Here is a 21,376-nt window from a genome sequence, read left to right as displayed (position 1 = left end):
TAGGTGATACATAGTGAGCCAGTAGAAAGATGCTGTCATTTGACTCACTGTGACATGTTTCAGAACAGTCTTTGTGAAGTTCTCTGGTATTTTCAAATATCCAAACTGTGTTATGTAAATATATTTCCAGTGCAGCTCTTAAAATGTATCAAAATACTTGTACTAAACTAACATTAATTTTGTTTTCGGTTCAGAATGGTCTCTTATCTATACAGATGTTCTTAATTCTGCCTTCTAAAATGGGAGTTAGCACTGAATGCTAGTTTTTCTATGTGAGCAAATACCCATAAGAGGATCAGGTGTGGATTTTCCAAAAAGAATTTTTAAGCCTTACTTCTTCCATTCAGTGTACTCTGCTGAGTATATGGAGAGTTGCAATCACCAATGAGCATCACTTCTTTTTTCTTTCGGTCAGACCCCTTGTAAGAAATCCTTGTATTATTCATAATCTGAAACACCCAGGCTGTACAGACTGTTTTTAAGAATGAGTCATGTATCAGGCCACACAGCTTTTTGGCACAGAAACTTCCAATCAGTCAATACTTATCAGCTTGCTTATGAGCTTTCCTGTGCACCTGCACGTCAGATAAGCAAGATGGAAGGAGTGCTTTAATGAGGATTACTCTTGATACCAAAGTTTGTTCTTAAGGGGAGGCTAGTGGCCCGTAATTTGTTATTCCTGGAGAGTAACAGCGTGACACTTGGTTGACACCCAGACAGACCTGGCTGTGTTCCCCACTATGCACTGGCAGGGCTGCAGAAGGATGTTGTCCACACCAGAAAGTGTGGACGGCACTTACATCCTTTCCAGCACAACAGGGAAGCATGAAATGGCTGGTTGCTGCCATGCTTGGTGCATGGCAAGACATCACTCTTTACTGCATGGAGCGATAGCTGGAATGACCGCAAATTCCTGTGCAGGAGCAAGGGAGCAGCTGGTCCCTTTGACTCCTACTACGCTGGTCTTCACTAGGTCCATTCCTTTCATTTTGCAAATAATTCCAGATATCTGACTTTCCCTATTACATTTAAATAAAGGATATCTTAAAGGCTATTACATATAAACACATGCTGTGTGCCCTTATATAGGGTGCAGGATTAAAACAAACAAACAAACAAAAAATCAGGGCTGCAAACACAAGCGGTTCTGGCTGTTCAGTGAGAAAGTACATGCAACTACAGTTAGATAATTCACTGTAGCAACTTGGCAGCACTCCCCATTTACTGTATTTATCTGTGTCTAATCCCTGGGTTATCAGTAAAATGTGATTCAGTAGCAGCACAGGCTACACATTCATGTAGGTATTAGCAAGAGCCTGCCTCCTTGTTCCAACTTTTTTAATTATAGCAATACCTCCTTTCTGCCTTTTATTGTGTGGAGGTTGTCTAAGTACTTCTTTTGGAGTATTGGTGCTTAGATGGTGAGAGCTTTCAGAGGTGTGAGTGGCACACATGAAAATACAATAATCCCAGCATACCTGAATGCCGTAGTTGAAAATGCTTTCAGAAGAGACACTCCTTAATAATAATAATACTAAAAATAATCTTGAGGATTACTTGCTTATGAGCAGGGGGTTTTTTTTGTTGTTGAATGTGTTGGAAGTCACAGTGGAAAACAGAAGCACTGATGAAGATTAAATGGAACAGAGCTGACTTTGTGCAGCAAATCTGGAGATGCTAAATCTTCTTGTTGCTGGTTTACACAACCAGGGCAGCGATTCCCCTCCACTGCAAGACTCCAGATTGCTTTGTGCAGAGCAGCTGAGGGGGTCACAGTCTTTTCTTGCCACGCTGCAAACCCACATTCCTTTCCTTTTCCTAATGAATCATCTCTCGTTCCTTCTTGTTCAAGGGCCTGGTTTCTCTCCTGAAGCAGCTATGTACATTTTAAGAGGCAGAGCAGATCTTGGACGTGGGAGGCTTTTCACGCAAATGCCAGGGGGTTGGTGGATACAGTTTATCTTAAAGAAAATGAAGGTATTACGGTACATAAGGAAGTAAGAGGTGGACTTCTGATATTTAAAATGCACAAAGACATTTGTCACAACAAATCCAGAGAAATGCTTTTGGTGAAAGCGTACTCCCTACCTTGGTTTCCCCTCCAGCCCTCGCCCTCACGGTAGCTGTCATTTACTGGATAAGCTCAGGATTCCTCCCTGCAGACCCTCGGTGCCCCGCAGCCATCTCTGAGCCGCCCCATGCTGCTGGTGGGACATTCCCAGCAGCAACTGAAAGATGCTTCATGACTCCCGCGCCTGCTCTCTCCAGGCACTGAGCAGATTGGCAGCAGATGAATGTGTCAGCCGTGGTAACTTCGCTTCTGGGCACAGCACTGGGCACAGGACATCCATCTGAAATTAATATATTGGGTAGAGGAAAAAGGGAAAAAACCCTCCATTATTGGTGAGTTGTAGGTACGCTGTGGCGTTTCTAGATGTTCCATGTTTGTAAAAGTGGGTTTGCCTTGATGGGGTCTCTATAACTTAACTACTCTCCTGCTAAAGTTACTGTGATTTTTCATTATAAAAAGTTACAATGTTTGAAGATCAAAGAAAGCCAGAGAAAATGAACTTTCTCCTTGAGAAATATTGTGGAAATTTCTCATCTTTTTTTTTTTTTTTTTTCTAAAGGCATTTTTAACATTAAAATATAATTTTCCATGAAGTTTTTCTGAAATATTTTTTTTTCTGAAATATTTTTACAGATTTTTCCAAAATAATTTTTAAATCTTTCCTTTACCAATACCCGTAACAATTGTAGTCAAAACTAACTATATTTTGAGTTTAAAATTAAACCAGTTTCTGAATTATGAAACGCTAGCAAAAATGTTTCCACAAGGAAGTCAGTAGCTCTATAGGATAATGGAGTCATCAAAAGGGACCTACAGGGACCAGGAAACCTCCTCTCACTGAGAAACAAGCTACTTCCAGCTATTCCTCTTGGTCCTAGTTTTTCTTTATGTGGACTTTTCTTTTTCTAAAACCTTCTGAGGCTAGCACAATTACAGCTGAGAATGTGATGTTTCTTAATATCTAAAAGGAGGTTTAATGCAAAGGAAACACAAAGTAGAATACAAAAGTATTGTATGTGTACAGAAGAGTACAAAAGCAGAGGTAGAAAATACCAGAAGACAGAGTCTTATTTTTTGAGAGCTCACTAGGTATTCTCCTCAATTCTTCAATGTGATGAAACCAGAAGTTCTTGTGTTTGGGAGTTCAGCATTCCCAGTCTGAGCAGTTGCACCACGTGATGTCCAACATAAAATTGGGTGCATCCAGAGGCAGAGCATCAGGAGCTCGGCCCCAGGGCGATGCTCAGGAAGAGGGGATGTCCAGAAGAGACAGTAACTGCCGCAATTAACTGAACCACAAGCCCCAAGTTTAGCAGCCCCACACTCAGAACAGAGGACATGAAGGAGAGGAACTGCTGACTACAGCCCCAATGAATTCACTGATTGCTATAGACAACACAAAGCCAAAGTTCTCCAAACTTTCAGGCTTCACAGACTGAAACTAAAAGGGATCATCATGGCTGTAACGTGTTTTTGCTCTTGAGCACACATCTGGCCAAGCCTCTGTGTCATCCAGAACAACCAGACAACTCAGCCTTTTTCGCAGAGCCCTGACTATGGCCAAAACAATGTGTTGCATGACAGTCCAGAAGTAATTTATTATTAATTTTAATTGTTTATATTTAATATACTATAAATCTCTGAAAAGATCTAATATGCTGGCCAAACCCAAAATGGATTTAAAAAAGAAAGCTCCAGGACTGTCATTAATTGGATGATGAACAGCTTCCAATATTAGAGGACAAATAGCAGCTATGAACTTGTTACACCACTGGAACAGCACCAAATATGAAAGGCAGGCATTCTGCACTTCTGAAAGCAGGAATATTTTGTCACACTGTCATCAGATACAATTTCTGATGTATAGTTAAATAACCTTTACTTTCATCCCTCCAGTGTAAAAGATGAAAATCTTTTAAAAGTGAGAGTCCCAAAGAAATGTAAATACAGTGTATTCACTACTGACATTTCAAAAGATTTTGCCCCACCAGTGGAGACAGCTATTCTCTATTATCAGGTTTCCTGTCAGTCATGTTGATTAAAGTTGATAAATACTGCAAGCCACTTGGGGTAGGCTAAAGGACACAAAAGAAAAATGTAACTTATTTGAAAAGGACCATATTTCTTGGAAAATGAAAAGCACACCATATTTGCCTGCATTTCTCAACTTCAAGAAAAGCAAATTCCCCTATTTAATTTTTTTTTTATTATTTTCCTAGAAGTAGTACTTACTTATATACTGTAATTAATGTAACAGTGCTTTGCATGGACAAAAAGGTGTGATACTGAGAAGTTAGCACAGTTTCTCTGCGTTCACACACTATTATGTTTATAGAATTTGGGCAATAAATGACAATTCACTAGACCAATTGTTAAAATTTGGGGACCAGTAATAGCTACATCCTAAAGGAACATGAGTCCAAGTGCATCAGAAACATTGGGATGTATTTTTCAAGACTAAGGTGTCAGTCCAGAAAGCAAACTGCTTTTGAAAGCATGCCATATATTCTCTACAAATATTTAATATGCAAAAGACAGAAGATCAGTTTGATAGAATTCACAGGGTCAAATCAGTTATAAAGATTCTTCTGATTGTTATTGCATATGCATTATCTTTAGTCTTCTAAAAGTCTTCAGCAGAAGTGGCTATTAATTTCAGAATTAATATTAGAAAAACATTTATTTCTGTTTGCCATCAAGGCAAGGAAAAGTAGCAACACTCCCACAAAATGAACTACGGATAGGAAAAGCTAAGCGGTTTTTTTTGGTTTTTTTTTTTTTTTTTTAGTACGAACAAGCAAAAAAAAAGTTGTGGTAAAATAGCGAAAAAAGCTGGAAGAAAAGTAAAGCCTGAATCCAGGAATACTTCATCAATTATGATCTTCCATTAGACATCAGCAGAGATACTTACACCAATGTAGTGGAGCATGTGAATGTCCAGGAGCAAGAACTTTAAAGCACATTATTTTCCATGAAAACTGCTCTCCTTATCTCATCAAATTTTCCAGAAGAATACTTTTATAACTTGACTGAATATTGTAATTAGATTAGTGGAAAGGACAAGATGGCAGAATCCAAGTTGGATTTCTTGAAAAAAAAAAAAACCAACCAAAAACCAACCCACTTGAGAGAAAGCTGAAAGTTACTGTATGAAAGGAGGAATGAAAATCCTGGTAATTGAATTAATTTTTTTAGTTAAGAATAAATCTTATGTTTATAATAAATGATTAATTAAATTCACTATGTGGCTATAAAAGTATTTGATGACCCACACATTTCTGGCTAATAACATGAACTCTACTGCCAGTAGAATATATTGATTTAAACTCATAGGAGTTTTTAAAAAGGCCTGCAGAGCCTTAAAAAACCAAGATGATGTGGGTTTGGAAATTCTGAACTAAGCCCAGTTTGCATTAGTATTTTAAGAACATCATGCATGCATTTACCTTTCTGAGGTTATTGTTTAGCTATATATTTCCTACAGCAGCTGGAATAGTTGAAAATTCAATGTAATAAAACTACATTAAATTTCTGACAAACCGTAAAAGAAAGAAATCCTGTCCCACTCCTGTATTTCTTTGGCACAAAGCTGAGGGTTTTTATAATGAGATTCTTTTTAAAGTGCACAGGGTGCCAAAATGAGTGTGCCTATTTAAGAATCTCTCAATCTACCACTGCAGAAATCTAGCTAACTGAGAAAACTAGTATACCTTTTACAGCAATTTTAATACAGCTACCTTGGGTCTACTTATTTGTTCTGATGCTTATCCATCATAAAATCACACTGCACAAAATCAGATTACAAACCCTGATGAGAATTCTACATATGTGGCTAACTATGCCATTATAATTAATTTAGTCAGAAACCCATTATGTGTTAACAGAGGAAAAGACTCTTTTATAAATCCTAGCATTTTCCATAGGCTTTAAAGAGTTCTCAATAGAGAGACATACTATGATGCAGCAATATAAAAATGGTCAAGATCCTATTTTGCACAGACATTTCTTTACTGCCTTTTAAAAATAATTAGATTTTTAACACAGTAGTCTAGTTTTTAGGGTTTTTCATATCATAATTTAGTTCATGAAGTTGCAGTGAGAAACACCTGATGACTATCACAAACTGAAAATGGTGATAGCCCTCTTGCAGGTTTTAGATGAGGCAAGGGGGATGACGCCATTACTCCTTAAATCAATAGAAGCCATGGCAGGAAAAGAAATTACTGCAAGGTATTTGGGCCTAGATTATCACATATTTTTAATATAAACTAATGGGCACTATACTGGCAATGGTAACAAGATTTTATTTACTCAAGATTTCCTATATGCAAGCTTGTTTCTAGCAGAAACTGGTAGCTTACAAAGCTCTTGACCCTTTATTGTTTATTTGGTAAATCCACTTTTATATAAAAAGGTAGAGGATTTTTTTCTAAATTAGAATACAGAAAAAAGAATACAGAAGATTTCAGTGCTGCAAGCTAGTAGTCTACCAAAATTACCTTAAACCATTCATATCATAGAAGCAATATGAAGAGCACCTTGAGTGTTCAGAAGCAATTACGACAGTGATAACTGCAGATGAAATGAAGCAAAATGTGAAAAATTTATCTTCATGTACACTTTTCTACATAACAGAATAGCCTCCATTTATCTTACTTCTTTTTCTGTTAGACTGATTAGTTAACTGGCTTCAGAAGCAAAATATGAATGAGCTGACAAATTGTTCCCTTTGACTTTTGTACAGTCCAAGAGTAAATACCAGATTTAACATTTAATCATTTAAAACAGCAGATCTGGCTACAAGTTAAGATGTGACCATATTAACCCAAATGTCAGTACATAGAGTTTTACCTTTTACGTATCCTTTAAATGCATTACGAGGATAAACAGGTATCAGCACCTTAATTTTACCCTACATATGACCCTACTGAACTAAAACACAGGAAAAAACCAGGAATCCATTTGTTGTTTAACATTAGAAAACCCAGAGACTTTTGAGGAGAAAAAAGAAAACCTCTCAGTGCAGGGTATAGTAGATGTAAAAACACAAGCCCAAGCATGTGCCCTACCCACCTTTAACTCTAGTTACCTACAATCACTCATCTGGATTTTTAGAATTCTTGGCCTATCATCACCTGCCTTCATTTTTAAGAACAGTCTCTTTGACGACTCCATGTATACATCAATTAGGCATTTCTCTGGAAACAAAAGTTCAAATAAATCCTGATTATGTCAACAGAAAAATAAACATCATTGCCTCGTGCCAATACCTGGCAAGTAGTGGCTACGTCACTTAACATATGAATCATTAAATGAAATCATCAGAGTTTGCCCAAGATGGGTTTTAGGGATGCGTGTAATTCATGACTGCTCTAATGGCAGTCTAATTTCCGTGTATTTAATTTTGAGACATCTCAAAAGACTTCATCAGGTGGACTTTTTAGCTCTTAGAAATTCAGATTTTGTCACAGATAGTCTCAAGTACAAAGATGTTCAAAATCCTTTCTGTCTTATGAAGATCTTTACCTTCCGTCTTAAGTTATGATATACAGTTTTATAGGCTGTTACATTTAAATTTTTTGCATGTGTTTCAGACAAAGGATTGTGTGTAATATACATCTGAACATTTTTAGTCAGCTTTTGACCACAATTTTCAACCTTCTCATTGGTCAGTTGAACATGAAAGATGAAGTCCTCCTTCCACAGACAGTCTTCAGCAGGTATAAAACCTTAGGTTTGTCATTGTCTCGTAATATCAGTAGTCTAATAATACACCCAAACTACATTTAGCTGAATTTCATGTTAGATTTTATTAGCATATACTCTGTATGTCCAGATGCTCGGTGATACCATTCATTATTTATCCTCACTAGCATCGGAACTACTGAAGAGTTAAACCTTCTAAGACTCTTTTCCTGGCTTGCTAAGAATCTTTTAAAAAAGGTTTTGGTTGCAACCCTATACCTTCAATCCCTCATGCATTGTCAAAAGAGCTATTAAAAATCTGTTACTGTTATAGAAATCTACAGGCTATTGTGGAATGCTCTGGAGCTATGCCTTGAATTTAACTTACAAAAGATGCGTTCCGGTCTGATTGCTCCAGCCTGTGGTTTTCTGTGTCATAAACTGAAAATTCTGTTTCTGTTTTAGACATTTTAATCTCAACTCCCCCATGAGCACTGGAAACTGGGCTGACCATACAGATATTTTCCAGGCCTGTGTTAATTTCCTTCCACTGTATCTTGCTTGTCCAACTGCTTCTTTTTTTGATCTCTTGCTATTTTCATTCACTTCCCCTGAAATTATTTTCCCTGATATTTTTAGTTTCTATAACCTGGTATTAAAAAAAAACAGTCAGACCTCTCTCATACCTCCTTGTACAGTCTGACTTTTAATATATGTGTACAGATCTCTCACTTCCAAAGGTGTTCAGAAGGAAACTCTTCAAGAGGCAGCGCGGTCCAGAGGCCGTCCGGCCAGCACGGGGATAAGGAGGCTGGAGCTCTGTTCCAGCTGAGCTACCCCTCAAGGCACCTCTAGAAAATGATTTTGTACCCTTCTGACTCTGCGTGCCTGTCTTGAGGGTCTTTTTTGTAAATCTTTAGGGATCCACATTGTTTGCTTTTTTTCTTTTCACTAAGAGTTTGTTCATTGTTTAGCACAGAGAGCCCATGATCTCAGTTAAGGTCCATAAATGTTGCTGGGCTGAAGCACTGAGGGAACTATGCTATAAACAGAGAGGATACTTTTGTTCTGAAAACAAGCAGACCCTGTACTATCTTCACAGAATGCATCTAAATCAGGACATATTTTTTCACAAATGATATCTAGTTGCAAATATTTGTACGACATTACCTCTGGAATGAGCTCAAAAGAAAGCCATTTCAACAACTTTGCATGTACACATGTGTTCAAGTTTTTTTTTTCCCCCTCTTCCCCATCCTTTTTTTGTATTTTAATGCGGGCTTCCTTATATGCAGATCAGCTTTTTCTTCTGGAGCCTACAACACAACATAAGAAACTTGATTTGTGGGACAGACAGCAAATAGAGTCCCGTGGAGCCTTGAATTCAGCTTCCTGCGTCGCTGGGTACCACCGCCACCGCCACCGCTACCACCACCACCAGCACCGCTGCTGCTACACTCGGGAGGGAAACAAGTCCTGTTCACACACAGGAGGCTGCTGTTCTGGAGACCTACTGTGGCAACAGCATCCTGCCATGAGGAGGTGACAAAAATACACAGACAGATAGAGTGGGCAAAAAGCAACCGCATTCTGTTCTCCTTTTCCCTTCCTATTTCCCAGTATCGGTGAAGAAGTTCCAGGCTATGCCAGCAGCAATATTTGATTAAGCATGACATACTAAACTATACTTAACATACATAAGATTCCTAGAGCATATATTCTCATCATAAAAGGCAGGCACTTCCATGTATATACTGCTATCTCAAACTTCCCCAAGAGCTGAACAAGCTCAGTACTCTTAAAAACAAGACCACTCTGGCAGCTGAGAGACTGGTTGCCTAAATGAAAATGTAAGTTTAAGCACAATAGATTTCCTCATATTTGTATTTTGTACATTTACTTCCAGATTTAAGTCTGGAAAGACATCTGTACTGCCGATACTATTTGAATAACTTATACTCATTAATGAATGGACGTATACTTTCAACTGATTCCATAAATAGGGAAGATGATTACAGAATAAGGGTTGTGTTTATCAGACTTTTCCAATGACAGACTCTAATTCGGTCAAAAACTGGATTAAGGTCACACTAAAAAGCTTTAATCACTACATTATCCTACCCCTAATGTGAAGATGCTGAATGAAATTAATAATATACTATTGAAAGACTATTGAAGAAAAAGGTTGGTTAAAATAAAAATTTTGCATTTTCAGGGAAGTTTTGATGGTTTGGGAAAAAAAAAAAAAGGATTCATCCACCCTGACATATGCACGAATCTTCTGTAAATACAATCAGTGAGGAAAATCCATTCATACTAAATTTTATATCAAAATGTTGATACCATCATAGCCACAACAGATTAGGGTTTTTTAATTGTTTTACAAAAATCAGTGCATTTTTTACTGCCTAAATCTAGTTTTCTATATCAAAATTACTTTTTCTTTGTGTTTCTATGAAGCAATTCTAAACTTATGTTGCAAATACAAAAGAATTACAAATTAAACCAAAAAATATATTTAGGAAAGAATCTTTTTTGAAATGAGACGTTTCAAAATTACATTTTTCAGGAATTTTTCATTTTTAAGCATTTTATAAAATGCTTTCTTACTTAAATTGTTACCAAAATTACTTAGAGATTCTTAAGTAAATTCATATTAAAGTATTGACAACCATGGACAGAAAAAGAGGCATCCACATCAGCTTCTCTTAAGACAACTTTCAAAAGGGTTTTTTACTAGAATATGAAAAGTTTCATAGGGAAAAAGCTTCACAGGGTGAAATATAACTTTTTGAAAGTAGAGTTAGATTGTAAAATAATATCCCAGAGGCAGAAGTTGCAATACTTATGAGGAGCATTCAACAGTTGGACTGGAAAAAAATTGTCCTGAAATATCAGAGTGATGGATACCACATTGCTCTTGCACCTTGTTTTGTATTGCTCTTTTGCATTGCTCACCATCCGATCTCCTTTTTGCTGCTTGATTTTTTTCCTTGTATGTATATTTTCTTTTCTATCAACTACATCTGATTGTAATGCTTCATTGTGGTACAGGAATTACTTACGCAGTGAAATCATGCAAGGAAACAAAAAGAAAAGTGACTAAATACTTTAATGTCATCTGTAGCTAAATAAAAAGTAGGTGCACATTTAAACTTAAGATGTAAATAACTCGTAACGCTTGGAGTGTGGTAATGTACAGTTTTAGTGTATTTTAAATGCAAACACAAGTCTTTTAGGAGGTTAAATCTGTAACGCTCTCCAGCTTCAGGTAGTGGAATATTTAATGTAAAAGACATGGTGCTGCATGAATTTCATTTGACATGTAATTTGGTATATAATTTAAGATATCAGGCTGTAATTTGCTGCAAGGATCACCACATTGGCTTGGTGTTATAATATGCCACCTAAGAAAAAATCCATAAAGAACTACGGCCCTTCAGATATTTTCATGTGTTGGTCCTGCACTTGGTCATATGGCTTTACAAATACCAGAAGTAGTAAAATGTTTTCCAGCCCACAGCTATTTGTTTGAAATTTTTCACAATGAATATGCTATATTTTATATCAGTACAGCTGGTATGTACTTGGATAATGATATCATCTGAGAGCTTTTCTTCACTCATGCAGGTTCATATTTAATAGGCATTGGAGATCATAGAAATTTTATGATATACTGCAATAGATTATCAAACCAACTGAAATTACCAATGTTAGAAATTAACTACACCTTTATAGCGGAGACTCTTGAGATAAAATAATGAAGCAGAATGCAATGTAATGGAGAAACATAAATTTCATACACACTAAGAATGCATATGAATAATGTCTTTAATATGCTCTTATATTCATCTAAAATGAGAGCAAACAAAATAATGCGTTTCCTAGAGAGGCTTAACATAATTTCCTTGAGAATGCTAAATTTATCTTTAACCTGTTTTCTCCAGTTATACTGGTTGATGTGAGTTGGAAAAAAAATGAGCAGTCCTCAGATTAGCTTTTACAGCATTTTTGTGGTCCCAAGCCAAGAAAAGCAAGGCAGGATGCTTTCCTGGTTTATTCCCAAATAAGAAAAAATATAAGGTATATTAATGTATATTGTATATAATGAACACTCCAAATATGAATGTATTTGTCAAGACCTGCAAAGTCAATGCTGAAATGAAGCCACTTTCTGTGATAAATTGTGGTATGAGGAATGTGTAGGAATTAGCAAAGCAGAAGAAAGCTTTAACATGCTGATTGCCTTACTCCTTTCCTGAGTCAGTGAACCTTATCAACTTTATAGCTTAAAGCCACTTTAAACCCCTCATCTGTTTACTGTAAAAGCACATGTAGATGCCTTGTGGCATCCCTGATCTTTCGGGTATGAGGAAAACCTTTTCCTGACAAATCTTCCCTGCAACTTACTGGGACGGTAGTTGAAGCCACAGCTCTTCCATCAGCAGCCCTTCAGTTCCTCTCCAGTGCCAGTTTCCAAATGAAACCTTTTCCTTATTCCTGTGAACAATAGAAAAACAGAAAAAAGTCACAAAAATCTATAAAATTCATTTCTAGGAGAACAGTGGTCCAAAGGAAGAAGCAAAGCATGAACAGCTTTAGCACCACTTCTTCCTACTGCTAAAAAATGAAACAGAATGCTATGTTGTAGAAAATATGATTAAGACTACCTGTAAACAACTTTGAAGTGTTCTGTAGTCAATCAAATTTACATGGTATGTCACAGAGGGGAGATGGAGATTTTGTGTAGGTCAGGCTTGTTAAAGACATCAACACTAATATCACAGCAGACAGTTCTCTAGATCCTGGACTATGCTGGACTTCAGCTATATTAAATCAAAGTTGATCAGTAACTGGAATACATCTTAGATCTAAGGAATAATGAGGAATGTGTAGGAATTAGCAAAGCAGAAGAACAACATTAAGACCCAAAATAAAGTTAGCTCAATTCCAACTTTCAGAATATTAAAATGTAATATAAAAATGTTATTCTGTATTTTGCAAAGCAAATTACAGCATAAATAGGAAACAGCATTAAAGGACGCTGGCCTTGCTCTATTATATTTCTTCTAGAGCGTAAGAGAAAAATGAATGTTGATTTGCATGCAGTTAGGTAAACTAATGAGCTATACCTATGAAGAAATACAAAGTCATTTTATAAATTCTTTCCTTTTTGTTGAAGAAAAACTTTGTCAATATTGTGGCAGCAATAAGTTCTGTGTCCAGAAGGTACAACCGAGCAGTGATGTACATAGAGAGTATGTGTGCTCACAGCGCAGAATGGATGAAAGAGCTGTTCTGGAGGCATAGCCAACAGCCTGGCCTTTAAACCACCTAACAAGCCCTGGACAGCACGTGCTTTACTATAGTTTATAGGACATTCAAGGTTGCATAGCCACTTTCAAGAAGCTCAGAGAATAGGCCATGTCAAGACCTGTACTCCCACTGGAGATCACTTTAGTCATAGCTCTGTCTGCAAAACAGGCACAAAAGGAGTTCTCAGGTGGCAGCACGATTAAATATAATATTTGAAGGAATACTGACATCACTCTGCTGAGGTGTTCACATTGTAATTACCAACCTGATGCGTGAACAGCATAGCTTGGATCAGTCAGAAGGCCGTGAGATATGCAGAGTCTCTGACAGCAGGTGGATTGAAGTCCTTTCCAAACATTCAATTCTTCTCAGTAGCAGCTGAACAACCTGTTGACATACCACCAAGGTTAAATAATTCTTGCTTTTTATAAGTACTTTCACTGCTAACCTTCTACCTCCATTTTTCCACCCCATTCTGGCAGTAAAATAGAACACAGATGGAACAAAGGGTGATGCAAACTAATTTTAGTTTTAAGTAGGCATTTTCCAACACCCTTCAGACTATCTAGGATTTAATAGCTGAGCAAATATGGAATACATGTTTAAAATTAATTAAAGCCTGTCTTTCTAATGAATAAATTTGAAAACACTTGGAAAGATGGAATTATGACTTGCTTTTGTAGGTGGAAAGACAGCCAATGTTACAGTAATGTCTCACTAAAAAAGTTCTTTTGCTTTTAATTTCTTCCAGCTCAGGTGGTTGAAAAGTAACTCAAAGTCTACAAAGATGTGTCTTGGCCTTAAAGAAATGTAGTTCAACACTAATAAGGCAATATGTTAGTCTACTTGAGAGGAGCTTTTAAGAGAGCAAGCTGATTGTTTTAGAAATTTTCTAATCTGCGTAGTCTCCTGCAAGCACTAAGTTTTCAAAATGAAAACGAATACAGGATGATCAAATATTTTCACATACATAAAATCACAGTGAATTTCTGCTAATAGGATTTCATTCATGTAATACAATGACTTATTTTCTCCCATGTTGAATGTATGTGCTAAAACAGGGACTGTGTTTGTGAAAAAGAAAATTTGGACTCCATATATAGGAATTATTTTGTAGCTGTGTATGTGCCTATTTTTGCCTATATAAAAAAGTGACACCAAATAACCAAATTTGGGGCTCAAGTAATTTAATGCATTCTTTTAAAGCAATATAAATTTTAGCAACTGTTTTTTTCAAAACATATGCAGTCCAGTGACTAAAAAGAAAACTATCCTCTAGGAATGACATAATGCCATAGCAGAAATCTTAACACTGAGGAAAACAAATGGCTATAGGAAAAGATCCAACCCTGATCAAGTATTTCACAGCAGAACGCCAGTTAATGATTCTAAAGAGTAAGCACATCTGTTGCAAATTAAAAGAAAATTGTTCATCTACAATCCTTGTAATTCAAACAAACAAATAGCAGTTTTGATCATTGCTCTAGTTTGCTTAATGCGTCGTATTAATAAGCACACGCTACGGTGTTAACCTGGCACAAAACCAGGGCTCTCAGCTGTTAAGGCCATACAAATAACGAATACAGCATAATACTCCACACTATTCTCCAAGCCCAACAGAATTATCTTGAAGTATCAAGACTTAGAACATTTAGTTTTACTGCTTTTATCAACTGGAATTAAAAAGTCAATCCCAAGTAAGTTAATTTTGGTGATGATAAGAACATTTCAAACCACATTTATTTCAATCACTTAAAAAAGAAAGTCACCATTTAACTTTTCTGTGTGCTGGGGTCAAATTACATTCCTGAGTTTCTAATAAAATATGCACTTGGTCATAAGCATATACGCTTTATTTATTACCACCTGGCAGCCTTAGGGCCATTAATTTATTGCTAGTGTGCAGTTTCATTGGTCTATGTGATACAGAACATCATTGTATTTTAAGTATGATACTGTCTGAATCTAAAGTCTTATTCCTTCAAGAATATGTAATTATGGAGTATGATTAAATTAGTTTGTAATTTATGAGAGGACTTATAAAGCCAACAAGCATTGAAAAGATATTACACCAGCATTCTTTCTTAGTGAGCTCCGCATTTTCTATTTTCTCCCAGTACAAATCTATATGTACATACCAAATACTTTTTTTCTAAGTTTAAAAGTATTTTTATTAAGAGATTAATATTTTATTAATGCTAAAACACCATTACAGATTATTTATTTGTATGAAATATAATCAGCACTGAACCAAAGCTCCCAGGACTGTTATTCCACTGCTATATTTTTTTAAAACACTGTGCCAACATATTCAGATTAACAGAACTTTCTTATCAGTGTTGGCAGACTTTCATTCACAGCACAAAATAAGAGAAAAGGAGCTATATTATAAGTGTTTCAAACTGTAGTTTATTCTAACTCATTCCCCTAATTCTATTTATTGTATTGCCAAGTTAAAAAATGAGTAGACTGTATATAAATCTGAATTGTGCTATTCTGATCTGTCAGCTCACTTTGTTAAAAAGATGATACAATAACAAATGAAGTATTAATTTGTGTTCCTTTACAATTTCTGTTTTGCTCCAATTCATCTACATAAAAATAATGTAGAATTTAGATCTAATTTCTACATACCTCTACACCCCCGTGCTGTATAACAGATCTGATTAATGTAAGCACCTTGTATCCGCCAAGAATTGCAGCCTCCCTGAAAACAAGAATATCCTTGATTTAGCACAGGTTTTCCTATTCTCACAAGCAAGAATATCTGGGTTTTTTTCTGAAAAATGTAACAATTTTAAGAGGAAATAAGAGCAATAAGAGAGGAAAAAAGAAACATAAAGTGTATAAATGAGAACTAGACGGCTCTCATTTCCTCAGGGCAAAACTTTCAAAAGCTTAAATTTCCTTCCTTAAATAAGTAAAGTGTTAGACCTGTCTGGTGCTAAATGCGTAAGGATTTAAATAGATGTAGATGATAGAGTTTTATCTTGTGTCAAAAGTGTAAGGGTTTACCCATATAAGTATTGACTTCAGGAAGCCTCCAACCAGATGAATAACTTCAGGCAAAGATTATTGATCCACTTTTATACTTAAGCAGGAACTTAAATACTTGCCTAATTATTTTGAATTATGTCTGTAAAAAGGCAAACAAGATATAAAGACAGACTGATGGTGCAAGAGCGTATTTTCTATATCTGGACAACTCAAATACCACCATCTGTTGCTTTTCCTAAAACAATCCAAAGGTAATAAAGATACCCTGACTATTCTGATTATGTGTGATTCATGTTTTGAGGAAATAACAGAGAAATGTGGGCAACAGCAATCTGTCAGTTGTAATAAGCCTTCCCTATAACAACTTCTTTCAAAGTGAAAATGAAACTCATTCACAAGTTTTTTAAACTCCGGGATACAAATACGCAGAGACCAAGAGGTTAATTATACTTGCAGTCCTGTTCTTCAAACAGAACTAGTTCAAATTAGTCCAAATAACATGTTGTAAACAAAAATGTTTCTTTTAATCTACTTTTACATTTTAGCTCTCACTTTCCAAAATATATAAATATTTGGAGTTTTTAAATAATTTTTTTAAGCCAAGACATTTGTATATGCAATCATTTTGATACAATGTGTTCCTGGTTTATTCTTCTACCTTGTTTCTACACTGTAGCTAGAGCTTTAAAGAATAGCTTTATCACAGATACCAACCGCAGATATATTAGTTGAAGGGGGGGAAGCTGTCTTGAACTCAGACCAAGGCCATAAATGTGAAGTGCACACAGAGTTTCAAATGTCCCAGAAGACTATTTTCTCATTCCAGGCTTTCCAGCATTACTTGTTTATATTAAACAAATATTCCAGGCTTCTGTCTTTTGTTTCATTGTGACTTCTTTCAGCAGAGAAGGAACATCCCAGAAGTCCAGAAGATAAAAAGCAGCAGTTAGGACAGTGAATGATTTCAGAGCAGTTGTCCCTCTGAACTGGAGCTGGATAGGACTACAGATATCTCACTGCTTCCTGCTTCTTCATAAACTCTGATTTTATAAACCTACCAGACCTAATTGATTTTAACATGCTGTCTTCCTTTTTGAGTGCTGCTGAACAGGAAGCAATTACTTCACATCTTTTTCTCATTTCAGGATAGAAAAAATAGAGCCCATCACTCTGAATTTACTAACTCATCTGCTGCAGATGGCTTTTGCTTTTTCCATTGTCGTTTGGCGGCTTCCTCCTCCTTTTTCATCCCTCCTGCTTCTTTGTATTTCAAAGAGGATATATACACATGCTCAAATCTCATGAAGCAATGTCTAGATCCACTGTAAATCACATAAGCCTTTCTCCTATCACATGTACTAAAAATTTTAATTCAATAGGTTAAAAGGTTGCTTACAATGTACAGAATATATTTTTAACAAGCTCAATATTTGAAGATTACGATGATATAATGTTGTCTCTATAAACTACTCCTTGTTAGAAGAAAAAGTATAAATGAAAGCTATACACACTTCAGTTAAACTACTTAATTTGGACATACAAAAAGCATAAATGATTAAATATTAGTATGTGCAATTTGAGGGGCCTCTTAGGGATGTTACAGTTCCCAAGCCTCCTTCTTGTTCTGTCTAAAATAGGATTTAGAGGTTTTTAATAGAATTTAGATGGGTTTAAAATCTCCATATATGAGTTGTACTTTTACTGATTTATTGCATGAATTTCCTGTTGAATTTTTATGTGACACTTGATCTCCCCTGAGGGACTTGTTCAGTTCTGATTGGATAATGTAAATTTCCAATGGAGATTAAACACAAATGAGTATGAAATTGATTTATTATAATAAGTGAAATTGAGGTCTGAGGTCCTGCTTCTCTTTTCTTTTCTCCCCCAACCAACCCAAGACTGTCAGATGAAGGGGTTTTTGTAATATTTTGCCAACAAAGAACAAAGAAAATTAACAGCACATTTCTCAATTACACATTGGAAATTAGATGAAATGTTGTTCCAAACTTGTTTGATTTCATGTGCAAAAGAGAGTTGTTGGAATAGTTTGACACAGTTATAATTACATCATTGTGAAGCCAACATATTGTCTTGCACTATTTCTTCAGAATTCAAACTCTTTATCAATTTCGTGGTGGGAATGGGAAACAACGTTTGTCAAAATCTTGTGTTCGCATCTCCACATTAGAGTATTAATTCTAAACATGTTATGCAGTGCACCATTGTAAATGTAGATGGATTGACTGCAGTAAAGAATTTTTTGGTATCACTTTCAGATGCAGCCTCATTGGCACACAGAGGTAGGTTCATCCACAAAATGTCAGTCTTAGCTTCACATTCTGAAGCAATTCAAAAGAATCTGTGGTCTCCAGTGACAGTGCTCCTTGATGCACACACAAAAGCTGTCTCTGCAGATACTGAGCTTCTGTACAGACACAACCACTTCTCCTGCCTGGATTTATGCATCACAAAAAATTAGAGAACTGTGATTTGCCCAAAGAGTAATTATGAATAGAGAATCATTGTCAGCCGTACCATGCAATCCCAGCTGAGGAAAGATCAGTTCCAGAATGGCAGGGACTTTCAGTGCCTGCATCACACTGTTTCTTGATCTCACAACAAAGGCTGAAAAAAATCTTCTTTTCTGAGTGTGTATATTTCATCACTAATGCAGATGCACATGTGCATGAAGTTATGCACACTGAAGCAACTGCTAGTATTTATACCTCTAACAGTCACAACACATTTTCTAAAATACTTGGAAATACTATACTTCTGTCAGAGAGGTTTAACCAGAAATGCCATCAATTCCCCAGGATTCAGCATGCACTTTACTGTTAGCTGAAGTGAACGAGCAATATGAAACATTCAGTGTCACGAGAATAGCTGGTCTTCTAACCCCTTGTGTTGGAAGATGCTATTCAGCCCAGAAACCTCTGACTTCAGTGGACAGACACAGCTGAAGACCCACAAGCCTAAGCTATTAATATATGAACTGATCTTACTCTGAGTCCCTGCTGTAATTTTGAGACAAAATCTTCCATGTTATAACCAAGAAAACCACGCTAAATCCAAGAAAGAAAAAAAGATACGACTTGCATGGAGAGCCAGCCTGTGAAATCTGCATTTGATTTAGCCAATTTATTTTCTCCCTTGGTCTAATTCCATTAACTTGATCATTAATAGGCCACTGGTAGGTACAATGGTAAATCGTACAGTTCTCATCCCTCCAAATGCTATCTACACAAATTGGGAAAGGCTGCATAACTACCATGAATTAAAATGGCTTTTGCTGAAAAATAATCTGGCAAATTTATTTCTGCAGTTAACTGTCTTGCCTACTCTCTTGAACAAAAAATTGCTGTTTGGAAATGTTAAGTTTTAAATAGCAGCTACGGCAGTGGGCACAATATTTATGCTTCTTGTAACAATGCCCTGGAATCAATACTGTCATTTCTAAATGCAAAAGACTTGTTTTGAAAGAGAGATGAGAATGTAAGTACAAAACCCCCAGAATACCACCCTTAATCTCCTTGGTGGGTTTTAAAAGGGTTTCAGATTCTCTCTCGAAACATTCACCAAAGTTAGGCCAGAAGAAGTCAAAGTAATTTATATCTAATCTCTTTTCAAAAATGAAATGAACAGAAGTTTTATTAAAAGGAAATGAAGAGGAAATTGAACTTTCATATTTCATGGTGCAATTGTGATGACAGAAAACAATATTCATCGATAGAAAGTTTAGAAGATAGTTATTTATATGTCTATGCTGCTGTACTCTGGGAGTTGTGTCACAACAGAGGGCAGGTAATTTTTAAAAATATAATGGAGCTGTAGTAGAATTACTTGTTGGCTATTCCACACAAGTTCAGGATATAAAACTTTTTACATTCTTATCATCAGGAATCAGAAACATTAATTGAAATGTGTACTTTATGATGAATTTTGACTGTAGATGCTTATGGGTAACACAAATTTCACCTGCTTAAAAGCTGCATAGTGCTGTATCTCTGTGGCACGGAAAACTAAATCACTTAAACTGAAATCATGGGGCTGAGGAAGATTGGTAATATAATGGAAACATCATAATTCTGCCATGCAGAACAGCCAGAATGAAAAGGAGAAAACATGCAGCTAGACACAGGTGTGAATCACAGCACGTCACCACAGAAAAAAAAAAAAAAGAGAGAGATTTGCATTTAGTCTTAAAATTTAATGGTTTCATAGTTAATTTAATGATGATAGGGAAAGCAATGGCTTGAGAAGATGACTTTTGTTCAGGGGCTGCCCCTTGTGATTGTGAACTACATGCCCTATTCTGACAGAGCACACAGTTAAGTCGCCTGCCATTTATACACTCTCTGCAAGAAACTGCTGTGAATGATCTTTCTTAGACACTGTAGTGGATGTTTAGGCACAAATTTTCAGAAATGTCCAATAATTTTGATCCCTACTGCTTCAGGCTACTTACTGAAGTATTTTTAAATGCAGTACAACAAGGCAGGTGATTATGAAAAAGTGGTCTGGATGACTCAGTCTTGGCCTCTTCGAAGCAAACATTTGAAAAGCTTGTCATTCTACAGATAAATGTAAGCCACTATTTTTCCTTCTTACTGCAATGTAGCATAGCCAAAAAATGTTCATCTATGACAGGCAAAAGGAATGAAATTTCATTCTTACACTTTTCTGCAATGCGTATGCAGGTAAAGCACTCAGCTTAAAAAAATTAAAAAAATAATTTTAGAGTTTCCTAGTGTGGAAAAAAAAGTTCAAAGCTAAATGTTTTCCATAGCCTTAATACTACAATATTGCCTAAGAAAATTAGTCAAAATGTTCTTTAATGAGAAAAGAGAGAAATCTATTCTGACTCACACAATTCAACATAAAATAATGCACTTTCCCTAATACACATGTATAACATCATTACAGCTGACAGAGAAAAAGAAGAATCTATATGCAGTGAAGATTTACCGTTGCAACCTGATGCTCTTAATGCTTCAATTTTAAGTGTTTACGTCAAAAGCGTTCTTTATATTTATCAGAAGATTTTTCAAATACATGAAATATTTCTGATATGTTTGTGTTGAAAAGACATAGGTATCTACTTCAAAGCTGTTCCAACTCATACAATAGTCTGTGGTACCTGATAGTCAATGGTGAATGATGGCAAGAAAGAACTGCATTTTGAGGCAGTTTTTGGTTTTGAAAATATAGACAAAAATACTACATGGTGTTATTAGCATTCTTTGAGACAACTGTTGGTTAATTACCACCTATGAGCTCTATGAAAATGTTGGAAACCAGTGC

The 21,376-nt window shown here is 36.0% G+C and overlaps 1 long non-coding RNA gene across 1 annotated transcript in view; it reads right to left on the bottom strand.

Annotated features, from left to right (window-relative positions):
• Window positions 1–1,741: 1,741 nt before the first annotated feature.
• The window catches only part of LOC115346415, a 51,149-nt gene continuing 31,514 nt past the window's right edge, over window positions 1,742–21,376 (bottom strand). Inside the window, exons 8-11 of the long non-coding RNA XR_003925133.1 lie at window positions 13,338–13,459; window positions 12,167–12,256; window positions 2,089–2,351; window positions 1,742–1,961 (exon numbers count right to left, since the gene is read on the bottom strand). This is a non-coding gene — a long non-coding RNA (uncharacterized LOC115346415). The remainder of the gene's footprint in view (window positions 1,962–2,088; window positions 2,352–12,166; window positions 12,257–13,337; window positions 13,460–21,376) is intronic.

This window comes from Aquila chrysaetos, chromosome 9 (genome assembly GCF_900496995.4).
Source record: "Aquila chrysaetos chrysaetos chromosome 9, bAquChr1.4, whole genome shotgun sequence".
Lineage (NCBI taxonomy): Eukaryota > Metazoa > Chordata > Aves > Accipitriformes > Accipitridae > Aquila > Aquila chrysaetos.
The sequence above is the reverse complement of the archived record's forward strand: the minus strand, read 5'-3'. Positions and strand labels throughout refer to the sequence as shown.